Source organism: Mirounga leonina, unplaced genomic scaffold (genome assembly GCF_011800145.1).
Source record: "Mirounga leonina isolate KUSES-001 unplaced genomic scaffold, KU_Mleo_1.0 Mir_418, whole genome shotgun sequence".
NCBI classification, from domain to species: domain Eukaryota; kingdom Metazoa; phylum Chordata; class Mammalia; order Carnivora; family Phocidae; genus Mirounga; species Mirounga leonina.
Window position 1 is genome coordinate 2,984,959 of NW_023270739.1, and position 20,501 is coordinate 3,005,459.

Below are 20,501 nucleotides of genomic sequence, written 5' to 3' on the forward strand. Positions count from 1 at the left end.
ACCTGTTGCCAGATATCCTTGTGTTCCTCATGGGTCTAGTTCCGTGGCAGGCATGAGTGTGGCGGAGAGAGGATGGGCTTTGAAAGTATCAGGTAGACCTGAGTTCGAATCCCATTCTGCCATTATTTGCTGGGTGATAACTGGGCAGGTTGCTTAATTTCTCTGTGGTGGTTTTCCTTCTGTAAAACGGGGCTAGTAGTACCTATCCTATGGAGTCTTTTAAAAGAGCTCGGTGAAGGTAGCCATTTTCATCCTATAACAGGATAGAGGTATCAGAAGAGAAAGCCGGTCCGGTGTTGCCCTCATGCCTGTGCCTGATGCTAGGTTAAAGGACTGCTGTGCGTGGACTCAGCCATCCGCTGAGGACGGAGGTCATGAAGGCACTGGTAGTCTTCAGCTAACTTGCTGGATTTTGTTTCAGAATTTTTTTCTACCTTAATCTACATGGTTTGAGTAGGTTGATGGCAGGCTCTTAGAGAACCCACTCCTGTCCCTTCCTTCATGAAGCCTTCCCTGACCCTGCTTCCCACCCTAGCTCACTGCTCCCTTCCCAGTGTTCCCTCAGCCCTTGGTGCATGTTGGTTCTAGCAGTTATCAGCTCGTGCCATTTTTATTTATTTACACATCTGCCCTGCCCATACACTGAGCAATCCAGGGCAGGGATGTTGGCTTTTTCAACCATGGGGCCCCGTGGCCTTAAGCCCTGTGCCTGGCACTAATGTTTGTTGAATGAATGCCCAAAGGTTTCAAGTCTGATGACAGAAACCAGATTGGAACCGGAAACACCAGTTTAGGCACCACGTGCGAGAGGTAGCAGATGGGTTTCCTGGAGCAGTGTTTCTGTCCCGGTACCACCTTAGGGGGTGGGACAGCTGCCAGAGCCAGCCTTGTCCTCCTCTAGAGAGTCAGGACAGCTGGTCTCCAGCTAGGAACCCACTGGCCGAGGTTGTGGGGACCAGGAGAGAATGCCCCAGCCACTGGAAAACCGGGCTCATTACTTCATAGTGCCACTGCTATCTGCATTCTTAATTCACTTCAAATCAGATTTTTTTACGTAGCAGCTGTATCCAAGACCGGTTTCTGATTTATTGAGGGAAGCCAAGAAGGAGAGGCAGTGTAATGGCTAACAGCTGTATTCTGGAAGCTGACTACCTGGGTGGGGATCCTGGCTCCCCCATGTGCCAGCTTTGGGATGCAGGGCAGGTAATATAACCTCTCTGTACCTCAGTTATTTGAGCTGGAAAATGGAAGACGGGACAGTCCCCTGATAGGATTATTTTCATCATTAACTATAAAATAAGCACTATATAAATGTTTACTGAGCAGCTTGTGCTTGTTGGATTACTTAAAAAAAAAAAAACGAACCCACCTTGCTGTGCTTGTCGTCCTCTCTCATAACCAAGAGCCCTAAGTGGGGCTCTGAGGCAAAGAAGAGTTCTTGGTCACGCTAGCTGATGAAAAGGAAAAGTAGATAGCTTGGTCTGCCAGAACTCAGGTGTTTATTCTTTCTTAGTGGAAGAAAATACCCCCAGAAAAGGACTTCTGTGACCATATTTTTGTGCTGCTTAAATTTAGTTAAAATGCTTTGGAAGATAACTGCCAGGCCATTAGTTTTAGAAAGTCTGTGTGTTGTGGTCAAGCACACTGAAGTAGTCTCTAGAAACATTATTTAGCCTTTTCCAGCTTTAGTGTCCCTGGATAAGATGACCTTTAGGGCCATTAAACCCCCCGTAAGCCCCAGGTTGAAGTAGCCGGCCTCCCTGCAGACTAGAGAACTGGCCTAGTGCCCCAGCATGTGCCTCTCTGTAAGCGTGCAAGTGATCTAACTAAGCTGATGGTGGAATACAGCGAAGTTTGCGTTGTATTGGGTTGACTTCTGTGTTGTTGTTTTTCGTTTGTTTTTCGTTTTGTTTTTTTTTGGTGGGGGAGAGGGTAGTATAATGATTTTCCAAGTAGTATGAATTATTATCATATGTCAAATAATTGAGCCTTGTGTTGATGTGATCTTTGCTTTATTGGTGTTTTTCCATCAAGGAATTTCTAAACACAGATTTTGGAAAGATATTTTTAACCTATTTTGTTTTGTGTTATAAGGTCAGACTAGGGGCCCATGTTCCAAGGGAGGGAATGGTCCGGCTCTGTTCTGGCCACCACCACTTAAATGTAGCATCTAGCTTGCCATAGGGGTTGTGGGGGGTGCCCATGTATCTTCTGGGAGGGTACTTTGGGGGAAACTGAGCTCTTGAAATATTTGTTTCTTGTGTTTTTACAGATTAGTTTCAATACCTGCTCTTTCTTGTAGTGTTTGTATTTTTTTATATTGTTGCATACGTTTTTCAAGCACTTTTTTTTTTAAAGATTTTATTTATTTGACAGAGAGAGACACAGCGAGAGAGGGAACACAAGCAGGGGGAGGGGGAGAGGGAGAAGCAGGCTTCCCGCCGAGCAGGGAGCCCGATGCGGGGCTCGATCCCAGGACCCTGGGATCACGACCTGAGCCGAAGGCAGACACCTAACGACTGAGCCACCCAGGCGCCCCTATATTGTATGTATTCTCATGGGCGCATACATTTTAAAATGAGTTAGGACATCTTCCTCTTACCCTAAAGCTATATTTATTCTTATTTTTCCCTTCACTGTTTTTTTTTTTTTTTTAAAGGCAGGTCACCGGTGACCTGAGATGCTGCATTTTTCTTTTTAAAGATTTTATTTATTTATTTGCCAGAGAAAGAGGGAGAGAGCACAAGCAGTGGGAGTGGCAGGCAGAGGGAGAAGCAGGCTCCCTGCTGAGCAGGGAGCCCGATGTGGGGCTCGATCCCAGAACTTTGGGATCATGATCTGAGCCGAAGGCAGACGCTTAACCGACTGAGCCACCCAGGCGCCCCTCCCTTCACTTTTAATTCTTTATAAAACTCTAGGAAGAAAGTTGTTTTGTGGTCTGGTTTTTACTTCTGGGGAATCACAGGTGCACATCTGAGTGCCTTTGGAGGCAGCCTGTGCTGCGGAGAGACTGGGGTCTCCGGCACTGAGCCTGCATCCGTTTCCTCTGCATCTCCCACTGTTGAGCTGCTTTGCCTTGCTGTGTGGAGTCACAAAGGGAAGTTGAGTTTTATATGTAGGGACCATGTAAGATCATCCCATGCAAGGAAGTCCCTGTCACGTTAACTCCTGTGATGCCTGGCACCTTAGCTCCAGAGCAGGTCTTTTTTCCCTCCTGAGTGGAAGGATCAAATACAAGGAGAGATCTAAGACTGTCATATGCAGTGTAAGCTAGTTCATATACAAGTTGATTTTGGGGGGGTCATATGACTTCTCCGACCTCCTCTCTCTTTCTCTCGAATACCGAGATTTCTGTTTGGCCACTTTCTGAAAAGAAAGCTTTTCTGTGATGGTCCTAGCTGGCCTGGAGCAGAGGTCTGAGGACCTGGTGCCCGGAGGGTGCCTGCAGCAGGGTAGGGGACTGGCCTCATCTCGCTGCAAGGAGTCGGCAGCCAACAGGAAATGATGAAATGTGCTGGGAGAATTCGGCTGGGAGCTGGAGGTCAGACATACCAGCAGGGTCGGAAGGAGGCAGGTACGGAAGCTGATCTGCAAAGGGAGGCAGTCGAAGCTGGCATTTGACAGAAAAACGTGAGTGTGCTATTTAAGGCCTGTATTTCCTTTAAGGGAGACCTTTTTCAAAGCAGAGTTTTCATTGATTTTTTTTTTTCTGAGTGCTTGATTGAGAAATCTCACCTTTTAAACACACTTAGTTTCAGAGCTTCTTGATGGATGTGTTCACCCAGTTCAGTATTAACCGAACAGTGTGGAGTGGAGTGTTTTATTCAAAATGCTTTGAGAAAATGTCAGAGTAAATGTTTGATTTTCTTGGTGAATAGATTTTGGCCTAAACAAGTGAAAAACCGTGCTTTATAATCTTTACTCTGGTTTTAGAACATAATGCATGCTTCATTCCCAAATAGATGGAATAAATTAGAAACTTTGGCATAGCTTAGGTCAGCTTACATACTCCCAGCTGTATTGTTTTCTTACTGGGGAGCTAAATGAGTTACTTGAGTTAACTATTAATAGAGGGTTGGTTTCTTTTCCGACTCTCAGGCATTATGTCTTCTACATACTTTCTTAACAGCCAGATCTAACCTACAAACACGGAAATGGGACTCGGGAGAAAAAGTGAGCAAATGAGCTTCTCTGGTTGACACTGAGTGCTGTTTCATGGCCATCTGCTCCAGCCTCCCGGAGGGAGCACGTGTCTGGCTCCAAGGCCCCTGTGCCTCCCTCCGCCGTCGGTTCTGTCTTGAATTCCTCTTCGCAGCCGGACCCGGTGCCCTCCCTTCCATCTGACCGCTGTCGCTAGACACTGTGCTTTTATTTTTAGTAGGTACCAAAATGTAAAAGTTTTTATTGTTCCAACAACTGAGCAGCCTTACATACATACTTGTTTCTTATCTGCAAGTCATATTCTGGAATTGAAAATTATGGCTCCCCTTCCCTCCTCCTTGTTTATGCAGTACTGTGCTTCTAATTAGAGGTTTTGTTTTTTTTTTTAAATCCCGAAACTTGAGTGATCCGTCGCTAAATGAATATACTTTTTGGGTTACCTTGTGCCGTGAACATTAGAAAGGCAGTGTCAGGGTCTTCTTTCTGGTCTCCAGAAAGTGCCAGGCCGGTACAGTCTGTACCACATAGAGAAGCCTGTTTTCTTGTTAGGGTGTTACCTTGAATGATTGTGTATTTCTGACACTTTTAGGGGTGTGTTTTCCTATTTTTTTTTAGAAATCTCCCAAACATATATTTCTCTCAGACCTTAATGAGGTCCATAGGTTTTGCCCTTGCTGTTATAATTCTGAGTATCTCCTCAAATTCTTCTTCACACAAAGATATCTTACTGAATTCTAGATGAACTTTAAATGCTGCATTTGTGAAAATAAGAGGTATCGTAACTTCAGACTGAAACATGTCTTGCAGGTCTGAGATTTATGCCAGTAGTAAAAATAAGCCTCCCCCTCTTTCTTTTTATACATCGTTAGTCCTCTGTTTTGCCCAGCCACATAATTCTGCTATTCATTTGGTGGCATAGTTAAAAAGATGGGAACATGATATTTAGAGTTGTAATGACGACTCCTGGCAGTATAGTCAGGCCCTTCATTTTTTTTTTTTTTTTTTAAACAAAGGAATTAAGACCAAGAGGCGACATACCTTGTTGACTTGTCCAAGGTCACACGGCTTGTTGGTAGCTGAGTGAATCTAGACTGACTTCTGGATCACCGGCCTCTCTTCTCCTGCTTTCTTGACATATTATCTCATGATTAATAGGACTTGGCTAGGAATGGCTTTTTTCTTCTGATGAGTCCATTTTCATTTGTTTCATTTTCAAATATTCAGCTTTTATGCAATAACTTCCCTAAGTTAGTACCACTGGGCATAGGTATACAGTGAATTACCTGAGGCCCGAAGAGCGTTGACATTTCTTCCCCCAAGAGAGATTTTTTCCTTAAAATAAAGAGCTCTCTATTGCATAAAGTTTTTCTTGCTTCAGCCCTAAACCAGGCCTTACTCAGTTGTTACTGTTGTAAGCATACCTCATTATATGATTACCTGCTAGCTTAGAAATCCAAACTTAATAAATTCACAGCTATTACAAGAGACAGACAAAAGTACTCAGTTCTTTGAAAGAGGATTCTTCAGGATGTAAGAAGAAACCCTGTAGTCCGGGGACATTTCAGTCTGTCTGAGGGAGTACTGATGGCTCTAAGTCTGGACTGCCCAGGTTTTAGAATATGGCAGACTGACTTTATTTATTTTTTTAACATATAATGTATTATTTGTTTCAGAGGTACAGATCTGTGATTCAACAGTCTTGCACAATTCACAGCGCTCACCATAGCACATATCCTCCCCAATGTCTATCATCCAGCCACCCCATCCCTCCCACCCCCCACCACTCCAGCAACCCTCAGTTTGTTTCTTGAGATTAAGAATTCCTCATATCAGTGAGGTCATATGATACATGTCTTTCTCCGATTGACTTATTTCGCTCAGCATAACACCCTCCAGTTCCAGCCACATAGTTACAAATGGCAAGATCTCATTCCTTTTGATGGCTTCATAATATTCCATTGTATATATATACACCACATCTTCTTTATCCATTCATCTGTTGATAGACATCTTGGCTCTTTCCACAGTTTGGCTATTGTGGACATTGCTGCCATAAACATTGGGGTGCACATATCCCTTTGGATCTCTACATTTGTATCTATGGGGTAAATACCCAGTAGTGCAATTGCTGGGTCATAGGGTAGCTGTATTTTCAACTTTTTGAAGAGCCTCCATGCTGTTTTCCAGAGTGGCTGCACCAGCTTGCATCCAGAATGTGGCAGACTTTAAAACGATACATTATCATGTTTAAAAAAAAAAAAAAAGAGGGTAATGATTTAATATATAAAAGTGGAATTTATCCACAACTTTCCAGAATCAGTTAGAGTCTCTTCAAAAATTGAATTTGAGTCCTTCTGAAATTCAAGTCTGGGAATTAGATGCGAATAGAGGCCTAAATGAGAGCAGTGGGTAACTCTTCTTAGACCCTGATGTGGTGTCACTGTCTGTCCAAAGTCACCTTAAATTCCTTGCAGAGGTTCATAGAAAAGTACTTACTTGTATTTTTTGAAGTATTTAAGAGTGTATGCCTTCAAGAATTTCAGAAACAAGTACACTATAGGAAAACAAGTATTTTCATAGACACTTCAATTGTATTTGAAATTGTGGTCAATAACTTTATACCTATTTTAATTTATAAAAGCTAAGAATGAAGTAGGATATGTGAGCAATGTTTCTATGCAGTAGGTCAGCACTCTGTCTTCCCCCCTGCTGTTCGGGCAGGCACTTCTGTCATTACCCTTGAAGAAGCTGCTGCTTTCAGTTGAAGAGCCAGATGACCACATCCAAGGGCCAAAGAAAGGGCGAGGAGAGAGTGGCTTGGTTCACTTCTCCCATAATTTAGTTACCTTTGTTCCCCAACTAGCATTTTATTTTTACTGTTATATTTTCAGTACACATTAAGTATAATAGTTTAACTGGCTTCCTTTTCTTAATATATAATTGGTCTTTTTAATATATATGCATATTTATAATTATACATTATAAATATAGGTATGCATAAACATATAATTTATATGCAATTGTCCTAGTCAGTAAGTAATGTTTGATATTCTTCCTTGCCCCTAGCTTCTGTTTACTTTAGTGTGAATTCTGGTCTGCCTATGAATTTAAAGATGTGAAGGGGGAATATGGTCCTGGCTTTGTTGCAGACTGTGCAGGGGTTAAGGGCTGCTTTTGGCCCAGAAGTCTGTGAGAGTTTATGCTATTGGTGTCATCTGGGCCTTCCTCATTTTCATCTCTGTTCAGGGCTTCTCTCCAGGACAGCTTCTAGTCGTGGCCTTAGAACCTTCTCTAAGGCTATGAAAAAACTTCTCTCAGTATGTCAGCTAGATCCTAGGGCCTAGAGCCAGGTAAAGAGCAGAGCGAGCGTGTGCATGCGTGCGTGTGTGTGTGTGTGTGTGTGTGAATGAAGGGAAGTAATAGTGGAAAACATGGGCCATTAATTTGAATGAATGAATGAGTTGCAGTGGTCCCCTTTTCATGGAGGCTGTTTTTGAAGGCACTGTAATCCTGTTTCACCAGACTGGTCTAAATGCATTTGCATCTTACAGTTCTGCCTTGATACCAGATGACAGACTAGATGCCTACTTAACATCTCCTTTAGCCCTGGGAGTCTGCCCTGAAGTTTTTTCTCATTAGACTCTGTCATTAGTGAATCATAAAGAATTAATTTTTACGTGGACCGATGAAGCATATTGTTCTATTTTTGGTTAACTTAAAGAATCTGACAGGAAGTATTCTGAATTTGAAATGTGTGCCAATGGCCATCACAGTAGTAAGGGATTACAATCTTTCCTTTCCTTTTCCTTTTCCTTTTCCTTTCCTTTCCTCCTTTCTTCTTTCTTTTCCTTCCTTCCTTCTTTCTTTCCTTTTCTTTCCTTTCTGTTCCGTTCCTTTCCGTTCCATTCCGTTCCATTCCTTTTTTTAGCATGAAGCCTGTGCTGAATTTCATATTCAGTCTTGTTTCCCATCAGAATTGTTCTGCAGTGGAGTCCTTAAGGGAGATGAGGGGAGAATGATTTTGCTTACTTCACAAAATGTTGTTGATGTAGTTGAACTTCCCAATTTGGAATTCTGTCTCTGTTTTCAGTATCGGTAGTGCTACCGATACGTGGAGTGGGGGGCAAGAGCAAGATAAATGAAGTACAGGGCAGCTTGGGGACAGCAAAGTGACCTCTTTATGGTTCTTCTCCACTGTGAACTGACGCATAAAGAAAAAATAGCACAGGGCGCAGTGGTCTGATGACCAAATACCTGTTGACCTGGAAAGCAGAAATGTTTTGTTAATTCACCACCTATGAGTGTGTTCAGCGCAGGTTCCCCGAGGTCTGGCCTGTACCGTGCAGGAAGAATATTATACAGCGAGACCCCGAGGCCACGCAGGGAAGCATCAGGGCCACTTGTGGAGAAGTCTTTGCATATTTAATGTTGAACTCCAAGATACTACATTTATTCTTAGCCACATCCAGTGGACTGCTAAGATTGAGGAGTGTGAGTCTGGGATGGTAGGTGTGGTCATAATGATGAAGACTCATAGCAGGGCTCATGTAGGCTGTAATCATCCTGCAGCCTGACTGCTCTCACTGATGGACAAGCAGGCACCTGGGCGAGCTCTTTGTTTATTTCCAACCATCCATAGGTCACCACCTGGAGGCCCAGTTCACCTGGATGATGGGTGGCTGGATCGGGTGATTTGCTCATTTGGGCCTGTGTGCGTTCATACGGTTAGTTTGCCCACTTGGCAGAGTCTCTTGTCCACCAGGTGTACCTCAGGTCTTTCTTCTGAACTGTTTCTCTTTGTGACATTGCCCCATATCTTGCCTCCAGAATGAGGAAATTTTTTTTTTTTTAAAGATTTTTATTTATTTGACAGAGATAGACACAGTGAGAAAGGGAACACAAGCAGGGGGAGTGGGAGAGGGAGAAGCAGGCTCCCGCGGAGCAGGGAGCCCGATGCGGGGCTCGATCCCAGGATGCTGGGATCATGACCTGAGCTGAAGGCAGGTGCTTAACAACTGAGCCACCCAGGCGCCCCCAGAATGAGGAATTTTTAATCCCTGTTTGCTCCTCCGCCCCTCATTCGTACCTAGCATAATCGTTCACAGTGTCCTCTGTCCTGGTCTCTTAACCCTTTCTCTTGCTTCCTCTCTAACCTCTAGAGCTGCACTGCCCAGTTTAGCAGCCACTAAGCACATGTGGCTATTTATATTAAAATGAAGTAAAATTCAGTGAGATTAAAAAAGACAATTCCTCAGTGGTACTAGCTGTAGTTCAGGTGTTCCATAGCTGGTGGCTGGTCTGTTGGACGGCTCAGGTCTAGATGCTTGATGGTCTGTTCTCCACTCTCTGTCGGAGGGAACTTTCCTTCCTGGACTGTGACCAGGTCCCTCCCCATAACCTTCTGGAGGAGCCCAAATCCCTAGTGTGGCCCTCAAGGGGCTTAGCCTGCTGGCACCTGCTTTGCCTCCTCATATCCAGTTCTTCCCTCTCCTCGCCCCCCACTCCACATTCTTGGTCTTTCATACATTTTTACCTTAGTGCCTGCTGCACTTTCTCCAGAGTATCATTCCCTGCCTGAGCATTCCTGTGCAGGCTGCAGATCTAGTGCCACCCGGCTCTCTCCCTGGCTTTCTTCAGGTTGATCTCATTTTCTCTTTGTACTCCAGGGTACTTGTAATCACACGGTGGTACTGGCCTCAGAGAGAGTACCGACGGGTGCTTATCCTGTGGTGTTGTGGTTTGTCTCTCTCTGTGGCAGGCACGGTGGTTAGGCTTTGGGGACAGATAGACTTAATTTCAAAAAACCAACCCTTTACTTGCCAGGTGGCTTTGGGCAAGATACTTAACTTCCCTGAGTTTCAGTTTTTGGTGCAAAAAGGTGATTTTATTAAAGCATGAGTACAGGACCCATGGGCAGAAAGAGCTGCTGCTATTTTCCCCATGTTAAATGAATCCAATGCATAGAGCCCCCACACTGTGCTTAGAGAGCTCCTAAATCGTAGCAGAGAGCCATCACTCTAAATGTTATTCCAGTACCCTTCAGCCCTGCGAAAGCCACATCATCTACCAATAATGATGGTTTTTTTTCTTCTTCTCTAATTCTTGTACCTTTTACTTGTTTTTCTTATGGCATTGGCTAATATCTCCAGTACAATTTGAATAGAAAAGGTGATAAGCAGCTTTTTCTTGTTCCCATGCTTTCTATTTGCTACAATTCTGGTAGAGGTGTTTTGTTTTATTTTGTTGGTTTTCTTTTGTTTCAATTGAGTTCCATCATCCCTCCCACGTCCATTGCATTTGTTTTTTCTCTCCCTTTCTTTTAGTCTAGAAATTAAATTCTCTGTCTAGCCCTTTAGTGGTTATCCCCTACGTGTTTTAACACATAACAAATCTAAAGTAACACTTTTCTCTTGGAAAGATTTAAAACATTTTAACTCCACACCCCTCCCAACTTATTCAGCATTTTCTTTCTGAATTTTAGAATCCTGTAAATTAGATATTATGTTTCATATAGTCAATGCTGTTTATATATGTTAGTGTATTTACCTGTATATTTGCTTGCCATTTCTTCTTGTGCTTCAGGCTTTCCCTCTGAGATCATTTCTTTTTGCCTGAAATAGACCCTTTAGAATTTTCTTTTCTGTGATGTCCTTTTCTGGGGGGAGGGGGGTGGTATCTATTTTATCTGTTTGAAAATATCTAGTTCTTATTAAAACTAGTTTTGCTGGGTATGGAATTCTGAGTTGGCAAATATTGTTGCTTGGCATGTGGAATATATCACTGCAGTGTCTTCTGCTTTCATTGTTGCTCTTAGTCCAGTTGTCATTTTTTGTGGTCTTTTCTCTCTGGCTGCCTCCATGATCTTTTCTGTGCCTTTGAGGTTCTACGTTTTACTTTATCTTGGTGTGGCTTTCTCTCCCTTTCTAAAATCTGACTTGATTTCATTGGGCTTCCTTGATCTGTGGTTTAGTGTCTTTCAGCATGCTGAAAAATGGTCTTTAAAGATTGCTTCTTACCCATCCTTAATGTTACCTCCTTCTGGAAGTTTCTTAGATGTAAGTTAGGCTTTACTGTTTTTCCCAAGTCTCTAATCAACCTTTTATATTTTCTTTCTTTCTCTCTATTACCTCAGAGAGAAAGCTGACTTATCTACCTATATTTCTTCTTTAAATTTGCCTTTTTGGTGTCTTTAGATTCCTTTATGATAATTTAGAGTAGAATAAAGTGATGCAATTATATTTTATTCAGCTTTTAAAATTTTTCAGTGGGAGGGCACATGGGTGGCTCAGTTGGTTAAGCGACTGCCTTCGGCTCAGGTCATGATCCTGGAGTCCTGGGATCGAGTCCCGCATCGGGCTTCTTGCTCAGCGAGGAGTCTGCTTCTCCCTCTGAACTCCCCCCCTCATGCGCTCTCTCTCTCTCTCTCATTCTCTCTCTCTCAAATAAATAAAATCTTTAAAAAAAATTTTTTTTTTCAGTGGGAGACTCATTAAGATACCTGGTTTGCCTTGCTGCTAAAAACAGAAGTCTGTTCTGTCATAGTGTGTGTTTGTGCCAGAGCCTAGCACATTCCTTGACTCATTCGTTCCAGGCATGTTTATTTAGCTCCTGTTGTGCATCAGTGCTAAGGATACAGGGGTGAACTTGACACAGTTCTTGTTCTTCAGGAGCTTGTGTTCTTGTGGGTGGTGAGAGACAGTATATAAATACATAATGTGGCACGGGAAGCTGAGTGTCATTTAAAAAAATAAAGCACAGTTTAGGGGCTGATATGTCAAAGGAATGGGGACAGGTTAGGCTTTTTAAAGAAGGTGATAATGTGAGCGGATATGTAATGATATGAAGCAGCAAAGCCTGCAGAGCCTGAAGGAGGGGTGTTTCTGGCAGAGAGGAAGCAGGTGTGAAGATAGGTCTAAACCTGGTGCATTAGGAGGCCCATGGGAAGGTCACTGTAGCTGGGGGAGCCAGGGGTAGGGGTTGGAATGAGCCGATACTGGAGCTGGAAGTTGGGGCCAGATCGCATGGGACCTTGTAGGTCAGGGCGGGGAGTGTAGATTAGTGATGAGCATTTTTCAGCATGCTGAGAGACACAACTGTTGGCAAGTTTTAAGTTTGGTGGCTTGACCCAGGGTAGCTGAAGCAGAGGTGGTGTGAGGTGGCCGCACTCTAGCTTTGTTTCAAGGTGGAGCTGATGGATGTAGGGTGTGAGGGAAAGAGAGGTGTCAGGGGTGGCATGGGGGTATTTGTCCCAAACGGCTGCTTAGATGATGGAGCCTTCACTGAAAGAGAAAGACTGGGTAGGAGCCTGTCTGGGGGATGGAGGAGCCAGGGCTGAGTTTTGGGCAGTGCGTCAGAGAAGCCCATCAGGTGCCAAGGAGTTGATGCTGAGACAGTGGTTGGGGCTGTGCTGGACTGGAGTTCAGAGGAGAGGTCTGTGCTGGGGAAATAGTCAGGAGGCATCAGCGGGGGGCTGGTGTTGAAAGTCACAGGAAGGAGGGATCACCTAGAAACTGGTGTGCAGGGAAGAGGGAAGAGTGCAGAGGCCTGGGCCCTATGGCCTTTCCGGCAGTGAAGGTGCTGCTGGGTGCTTTGCGGGACGGGCTTGAAGGTGTGTGGGTGCTTGTACTGAGTGAATGTAAATGATACAAAGGCCAATTATCAGTGACTTGAAGATAAGGGACATGGTTGGATTCCTTTACCAGAAATCTTGGGTTTCATGCTTATGGACATTACAGAAGGTGCCTAGAGCACTGCCTTATTTTCCTTTTGAATTTTCAAAAGTGACCCAACCAGTATTCTTAGGGCAGAAAAATTAAAAAAATACAGATATGCACCAAGAAAACTCCCAAACTCACATATTCTGCCATCCAGAGATGGTGAATAAATGTTAACATTTATTCAAGTATTTGTTCAAATGTTTCCTCCTCAGGAAGACCTTTGCTGACTACCGTCCTGTCTATAGTAGACCCCAACACTCTGTCCCTCACTGGCTTCATGTCCCAGCCCAGCCCTCAATACCACCTGCTGTGACATTCCCTCCTGGTGTGTCTGCAAGTCCTCTGGCCCCTGGAGCGCCAGAAGCCCTCAGTACACTTCGCTGAACGAAGCAGTTCACATTTTGGTACATAGCCTTCTGGACTGTTTTTCTGCATAATCACCTACTCTTAAACCTAGATTTTTAAATAAGCTAAAGTGGTCAGTAATTTAGACCTAAGGTGCCACAGCAAAGCCACCTGTGCCCTTGTGGGAGTTGGGTGCTGTCTTCAGTCTGTGTCCAGCCTCTTCGAGCAGCTCCTGAGCCTGGGCTGTGGTTGGAGCACCCCATCCTCACTCTCACCTGGCTACAGGCCTCAGGCCTCCCCCTTCCTCTCCAAACTGCTCTCCCGCTTGCCCCTCCTCCGTCCTCCATCCTCTCTCCTCCCTGTCCCCTAATCAGGTGTGACCTTGGCTCTACCATGAATTCCTGGGCTGCAGGGCTGGGTCTTATTATGGACTTACTTCACTCCCTTCCTCCAGCTCTTAGCAGGGTTTCTGGCACTCAGTCAATGTTTAAAAAAAAAAAAAAGTGAGAGGGCGCCTGGGTGGCTCAGTTGGTTAAGCAACTGCCTTTGGCTCAGGTCATGATCCTGGAGTCCCTGGATCGAGTCCCGCATCGGGCTCCCTGCTCGGCAGGGAGTCTGCTTCGTCCTCTGACCCTCCCCCCTCTCATGTGCTCTCTCTCATTCTCTCTCTCTCTCAAATAAATAAATCTTTAAAAAAAAAAATGAGAAATAAAAAATAAATTAAAAAAAAGGAAAGTCAATGTTTTTTGAAGATTGGGATAAATATACATAAAATTATAAAAATATTTTGATTTAATATAATTTTACTGAGTTTATCAGAATAAATTATATATTTTATTGAAAAGTTTAAAAATTTGGAACACAGGCTTTTTTTTTTTTTTTTTGAAGATTTTATTTATTTATTTGACAGAGAGAAAGACACAGTGAGAGTGGGAACGCAAGCAGGGGGAGTGGGAGAGGGAGACGCAGGCTTCCCGCGGAGCAGGGCGCTCGATGTGGGGCTCGGTCCCAGGACCCTGGGACCATGACCTGAGCCGAAGGCAGACGCTTAACGACTGAGCCACCCAGGCGCCGCCACAGGCTAGTTCTTGAGCTAGCCAAACTGACAAATGTTTTATAAAGGATAGGCTCCTTGAAAGTCCTTTTGGAAACTTCTTCTCTCTGCCAGCTCCAAAGTGTATAATCAGTTGCTCCTCATAATCCTGGGGCAGCAGCCCTCTCTGCCCACGGGTCCTGTCCCCATGCTTTAATAAAACTACCTTTTGCACTGAAAAAAAAAAAAGGGATAGGCTCTTTCTGCATCTGTGTGTGTATATGAGAGAGAGAGAGAGGGAGAAAGAGAATGCGTGTGTATGGGCACGTGCTTGGGCACATAGGGCGTGTGCATTTGTGCGTGTGTGTGAAGTATCTGCACGTGTATGTGTGCACATGTGAGCATGTATGTGTGCTTGGTAGTAAAATTGAAGTTAAGGTAGTATCCAAGGCATTTTCTTGAGAGCTTCTCAGATAATGCTTGTTATATATGGTAATTGGGTATTTTATCATAAATGGAAATGCCATTAATTCTTCTTTGTAATATGGTAACTGGAAATGTTTATTAGGTAGCATCAGGAAAAAAAATATGTAAGAGGCTTGGTTTTTGTTTTGTGTTCCTGGAGTTTTCTGCATGTAAGTCCTGCTTACCCCTGTGACATCTGCCCCGTGGGCCAGAGAAATCAGGAGGAGCTGGACTAGGGACAGGCAGGTAGAGATGAACACTTACTGAGTGCCTGGTGAATGCAGGCACTCACATATAACGTGTTATTTATTTTTATTTTATTTTATTTTTAAGTAGGCTGCCGCCCAGCATGAAACCCAGCACAGGGCTTGAACTCACGACCCTGAGATCAAGACCTGAGCTGAGATCAGGAGTCGGACCCTTAGCTGACTCAGCCACCTAGGTGCCCTAGTGTGTCATTTAAATGTCTCATAATGTCCCCATGAAGTAGGTTAGCCATGTTTGTCCCCATTTTACACGTAAGAAGAATAGTTGTTAAAATTTGCCTGTGTCGCAGCTAGTTCAGACCTGCTCTTTCTCCCTGTTTAGGGGGAACTTTAGCTTCTAATTTTATGTTTGGTTGTAGCTCATTAGTTTTAGATTGTTGCTTGATAAGTGTTCGCTATTCATTTTTCCAAATTACTGGGGAGGCCCTCATGTTATGTGAACTTTTTAAAAAATAAAATCACTGTCAAATTAGAACTCCGTTGTCAGTTTGTCACACCAGGTCCACACTGGCCCCGTAGCTTTCTCTGGAGCAGAATGCTTTGGCTCGTGCTTGCACATTTGAACGAAACGGAAGACCGTCTTGATCAAGTGCCATCATGGTTGAGTGCATAATACCTAAAAATCAAATCCTTTGTGGTTTGCGTGACCTTTTTGGTTTTTTTTTCTCCTTAACTTCAAAGGCACATATTCACAGCACTGCTTGAGAAGTGTTTGAGCAGTTTATTTCCTGACAGCCCTGATGAGCGTGATGTCTACTCTGTGGTTTCCCGCCCGCGCTCACGTCAGCACAGAGTAGCTGCTCGCGGCATGGAGCAGATCTTCTCGCAGTGTAGTGAGTGACTCAGGCTGGCGACCTGGATGGCATGCCCTTCAGTGCCCTGCCACTCTTTGACAATTATCTCTCTCTCCTTAAAAGCCACAGCCACATCCCAGGGCTTGACCTTAGAGCCTGGGTGCCCCTGGGCTGCAGTTCATATCCCTTCTGTTTGCCACGCAGTGTCCTCTACCTGGAATGCCCTTCCTCTCTCTCCAGCTGCTGAATCCCCACTGAACGGCAGCCCCGTGCACCCTGTCTGGACCCTCCTGTGTGGTCCCACTGCGTTTTGTGCAGAATTCTCTCCTGGTACTTGGCCCTGTGGTGGAGGTTAAGTGTCCATTAAGCCCGTGAGAGGGCAGATGCCTCTGTGATCGTGCCTGAAGTCTTTGACTGAGGTTGGCCCAGAGTCACCCTCACTCTGGCAGCGCTCTGTCATCGAGGGCCCCCATACTGGCACTGTGCCAGGTCTCAGACAAAGGCCATTTGATCCTCACAACCTCGAAGGCAGATTGGATTCCATGTCATAGAGACACGGTATCAATCACAGATCTCTTAAGTATTTTGCCATTAAGGGGTCCTGCCAGCGTGTCTCGTGAAGAATCTGAGATGCAGATTTCCGAGGCCTTCTAGATGGATGCATCCAGGTATGCCACGTGCTTCTCTCCCGCGGTCCTCAGTTTGCAGGTGGGCTGTGACCCCTCCAGAGGACGGGTGGTGTGCTCAGGAGGCTGACTTGGAGGGAGGGGAGACCAAGTGCCGCCGCTCTGCACAGGAAAAGAGGCAGCGGGGAACTGCCCACAGAGGCCCTTTGTGTGACAGGAAGTCCTACTTGTAGAAGGGGCTGCTCAAAGTGGAGGGGTTGAAAGAAGCTGAAGTGCTTGACCTGAGGCCACTCTGACTCATGCGTGTTGTTAATAATGCCCTTTGTTGAATCTTGGGAACCTGCTTCAACAGACCTCGGAGGCCGCCTCATAACCACCCGCTCCCGGAGGCCAGTGTTCCTCTTCCTCTCTTTCCCTATCATGTCTGTCCTTGGTGAATGCCCCCATTTTCTTGCCTGAACAAAGGACAACCTCCTGACCCAGTCTATATTTTTTACTTCTGCCTTTGCCAGAAGACACTTTCTGGCTGATCTGGGCCTACGTGACTTTTCTTTTTTAGGGTTTAAGTAGTCTCTTGAGTTGCAAAACTTGCAGCTCAAGGAAGAAGTATCGCGCTGGGCAAGTGCTTCTGATTGAGGGAAGGAATTTTCGGGGGAGTGTTCGATGTAGGTCCTCAAAGACTGGCATGGGGAGAGTGGGGCTGCACTCTCCGAGAGTGTTAGGGGTAGAGATGAAATGAAGGTGCCTGAATCCACAGCCCAGTTCCCTGGAACTTCATCGCACATGTCTCTTGTATCTGTGGCCCTCTGTCACTTGTCAGGTACTGCAGCTAGGAGGTAAGGACACCCTGAAGTGAACGGGGAGCTGGTGGCGGTGAGGAGCTGCTGTGTCCTCCCGTGCTCTCCAGCCCTGACACTGGCCGGGTGTGAGAGGAGCCGCAGACTTCCAGGAGGGGTGTGTGTGTGTGTGTGTGTGTGTGTGTGTGTGTGTGTAAAATCCGCCTTGTGTCAAGGCATTCTAAGATTATGGTGTAGTAACAGCGCTTCAGTTTTGGGCAGACAGTTCTACATGTTGTGGCGTAGCCGGGGCTCTTTGCTGGGTTGACATGGTGGCAAATCAATGAGCGCTTGTTCTTTAGTCCCTTCAAGTGAGTCTTTGTGGAACGTAACTGCCTGGGCAATCGGTCCAGAATGCTTACCCTCGCGAGGTGGAAGCCCCATCTGTTGAATGTGTTTAATCCTGGGTAACAGATACTTTCCTGAGATTTTGAAGACCATTAAGTCATAACCCTTTTCCACATTTAGAGTGGTAGAACTTTGGAACTTCGAAGACCCTTGTTATGTAGCCCACCCCCACACTGTGGAGAAGGAAGAAGTGAGTGTGAGGAAGGTAGGAGTGGGACAGATCCACAAATGACTGTAGTTTCCTCCCCAGCATAGGCTGCTACCTGGGGCAGGTGACTCAGTGGCTCAGCCTTTGTTTGACCACATGTGAAATGAGGCCTCCTGCAGACTTGATGTGAGTATGAGGGGCCACGTGTGGAATGACCCAGAGTATGGTAGGCACACAGCATGTTACTCCCATCCCCAAGTCAGGAGGCAGGAGGGACCTGTGATGTGTGCCGAGTTCTGGCGCAGGGTATCCCCTGCCCTGACAGGTCCTCAGGCTTTATTATCTTTCTCCATTCTTCACCCTTGGACTGCCTTAGACTTGGGGCACTTGTACTTCTGGATGCCCCACCCTGGATTATATTAGATACATTACTTAATGTACTCTACTATGTACTCACACTCAGTTCAAACATTTAAACTCATACTGCAGGTTGTTGGCTGTGGCTGAATGAGCACAGTGTGACTGGAATGCGGTGGGAATGGTGAGGCTGGAGGGGGCGGTGGTTGGAGCTGGGAGGCCCTGCTGGCCACGCTAGGAAGTTTTGGGGGGATTCCAAGTTGAAGTATAACCTAATCTTCCAAAAGACATGTCAGCCACCATGGCAGCATCATGGAGGATGAACGGAAAGGGGACCAGACTTGTATGCTGTTAGTGGTCTAGGCAAAAGAGGGTGGTGGCCTTACCAAAGGTAGTTATGGGGGTGGGTGAAGCAGGAGGATTAAGGAGGGACTATATTGTCAGGTCTTGGAAACTGATTATGTGTGGTGAGGTCAGGAGGGGGTTGGGTGTGGGAAGAAAAGGAGTTTCTGGCTTGTGCAACTGGGTAAATGGTGGGACCATTTTCTGATGTGGGAAACCCAAGGACTGGGGTGGGCTTAGGGAAGGTAGGAAATGGTTTGTAGGGGCTTTGTGATGGCCTAGCAGCGGTGTCCAGAAGGCAGTCGGATGCATGGGTCTGGGCTTTTGGGCCAGAGATGCAGATCAGGGGACATGAGGTGAAAAGGATAATTTGATATGTGGGAATAGAAGAGCTTGCTTAGGTACAGTGTGCTACTAGAGAGTAGGGCCTGGGTCAGAACCCTGAGGATCGCCAACATCTAAGGCCTCGGCAGAAGAGAGGGAGAAAAAGCAGGAGGGGATGTGTTGTGAACACCAGGGGTGTGATTGGAGGAGGAGAGGAAGGGGTTGGTAGGGAGGAGAGGGCGGGGCGCTGAGAAGACCTGAGACTGCCATGTGTTTTACACTGGGAGCCTGGGAAGTATCTGCAGCCTGACACCAGGTGGTCTTGTGTTCTCGTTTGATCAGTTTCATCAGCTTTGATCAGTTTCATCAGCGGCGGGAGGGGAAGCTGCAGGCGGAGAGGTGAGTGGTCAGCTCTGGTAGGAAGCTTGGCTGTGAGGGGTGGATGGGTGGAGCGAGGTCCTGTGGCAGGGGGAGGAAGCGGGATGAGGGGCCAGCCTTAGGGGGGTGTGTGGCGAGGCCAGCCTGGGGGCGTGGGTGCCTCTGAGTGGCAGCAAGAGGCGGAGGGGTTTCTGACTGCCCGCTTGCCCGTGTTCTGTCAGAGGGAAGGGAGATGGCCGGGGAGGTCTGCAGGAGCCTTTGGGGGAGAGCTGGGGAGAGCTGCCTGGACACGAGGCAGCGGGGAGGACCCCCCTGAGGAGGTGTGACTTCTCTGCAGCACCCAGCAGACTGCTTGTAACTGTGGCAGAGGGTGGTGTTTTCACCAGGCAGGCGTGATGGTGTTAGTCCCCGTGGTGCCATGAGGGTAAGAGGGTTGAAGACTGGGCGCTGGCCAGCCCAGGACGGAGGAAAGAGGAGGTGTGGAAATGAGGAGGGTTTGTCTGATGAAAGACAACTCAGTATTACTGCCCCTTGAATTTCTGTTGAATTTTTCCATTAATAAGAATACTAGTCCAAAGGAAGAAACATGATTTTTATAGTTACAGAAGGAGGTTCTATGGTTACAAATAGGAATCAATTAAAAGTAAATACTGGGGAGTAAACACTGAGAAAGTGTCTGGGTGTCTGAATGATGAAAGCTTTATTGTATGTCCACTGCTCTGCTGGGCACGTTGGCACCTACCAAATAAGTGAGGCTGTTGAACAACCTCCCAGGGGCCCAACCTTGTCTCTTCCTCTACACATCACTGACCGGTGGCCTGCCCGCCTCTCCTTGAACTTCAGCAACAGCACTTACTGAGGATTCCTTCCCAGTATTGGAGAGCTTGAATTTTAGTGAATTTTGCTTTGTGTAAAGTCATGACCCCATTCCCTTGAAACACGAATCCAGGTTTGTTGTGTGAAGGAGGAGTATGAGTTCTCTTTCCCCAGTACAAATACATGCCTCTTAAAATGCACATGCTAAAGTTGTTTCACAGAAATAAGGAGCACTCAGCTGCATTACCACATGGTCTCCTTTAAGCCTTTGTCACCCGACTTCATGATTTGTTGGTTTAGACATTCAGTCACTTCTCAAATATTTGAGCATCTACTTCATGCTAAGCAGTGGGGATACAAAGATGAAAACACGCAATTTTTGCCTCTAAAGTTTATGTGTAATAAATGTCTCTGTGCTGTTTTACTCAGCTTTTTCATTTATACCCAGTTTTGAACATAAAATGATTCACCTGCTTGTCCTTTAAAATGGCTATGTGGTGTCCCCTCTGTCCATTCACCATTGTTTTCTCAGTTTATGAGCATTG

The 20,501-nt window shown here is 45.7% G+C and overlaps 1 protein-coding gene across 4 annotated transcripts in view; it reads left to right on the forward strand.

Moving 5' to 3' along the window:
• The window catches only part of PACSIN2 (protein kinase C and casein kinase substrate in neurons 2), a 135,065-nt gene that overhangs the window by 46,170 nt on the left and 68,394 nt on the right, over positions 1-20,501 (forward strand). Inside the window, exon 1 of one of the 4 annotated variants that reach the window (XM_034987356.1) lies at positions 2,842-3,630. The exons of the other annotated variants lie outside the window; for them this stretch is intronic. The gene's annotated coding sequence lies outside the window, so the exon portion shown is untranslated. Of the gene's footprint in view, positions 1-2,841; positions 3,631-20,501 lie in introns of those variants that run through there. 4 annotated transcript variants of the gene reach the window in all.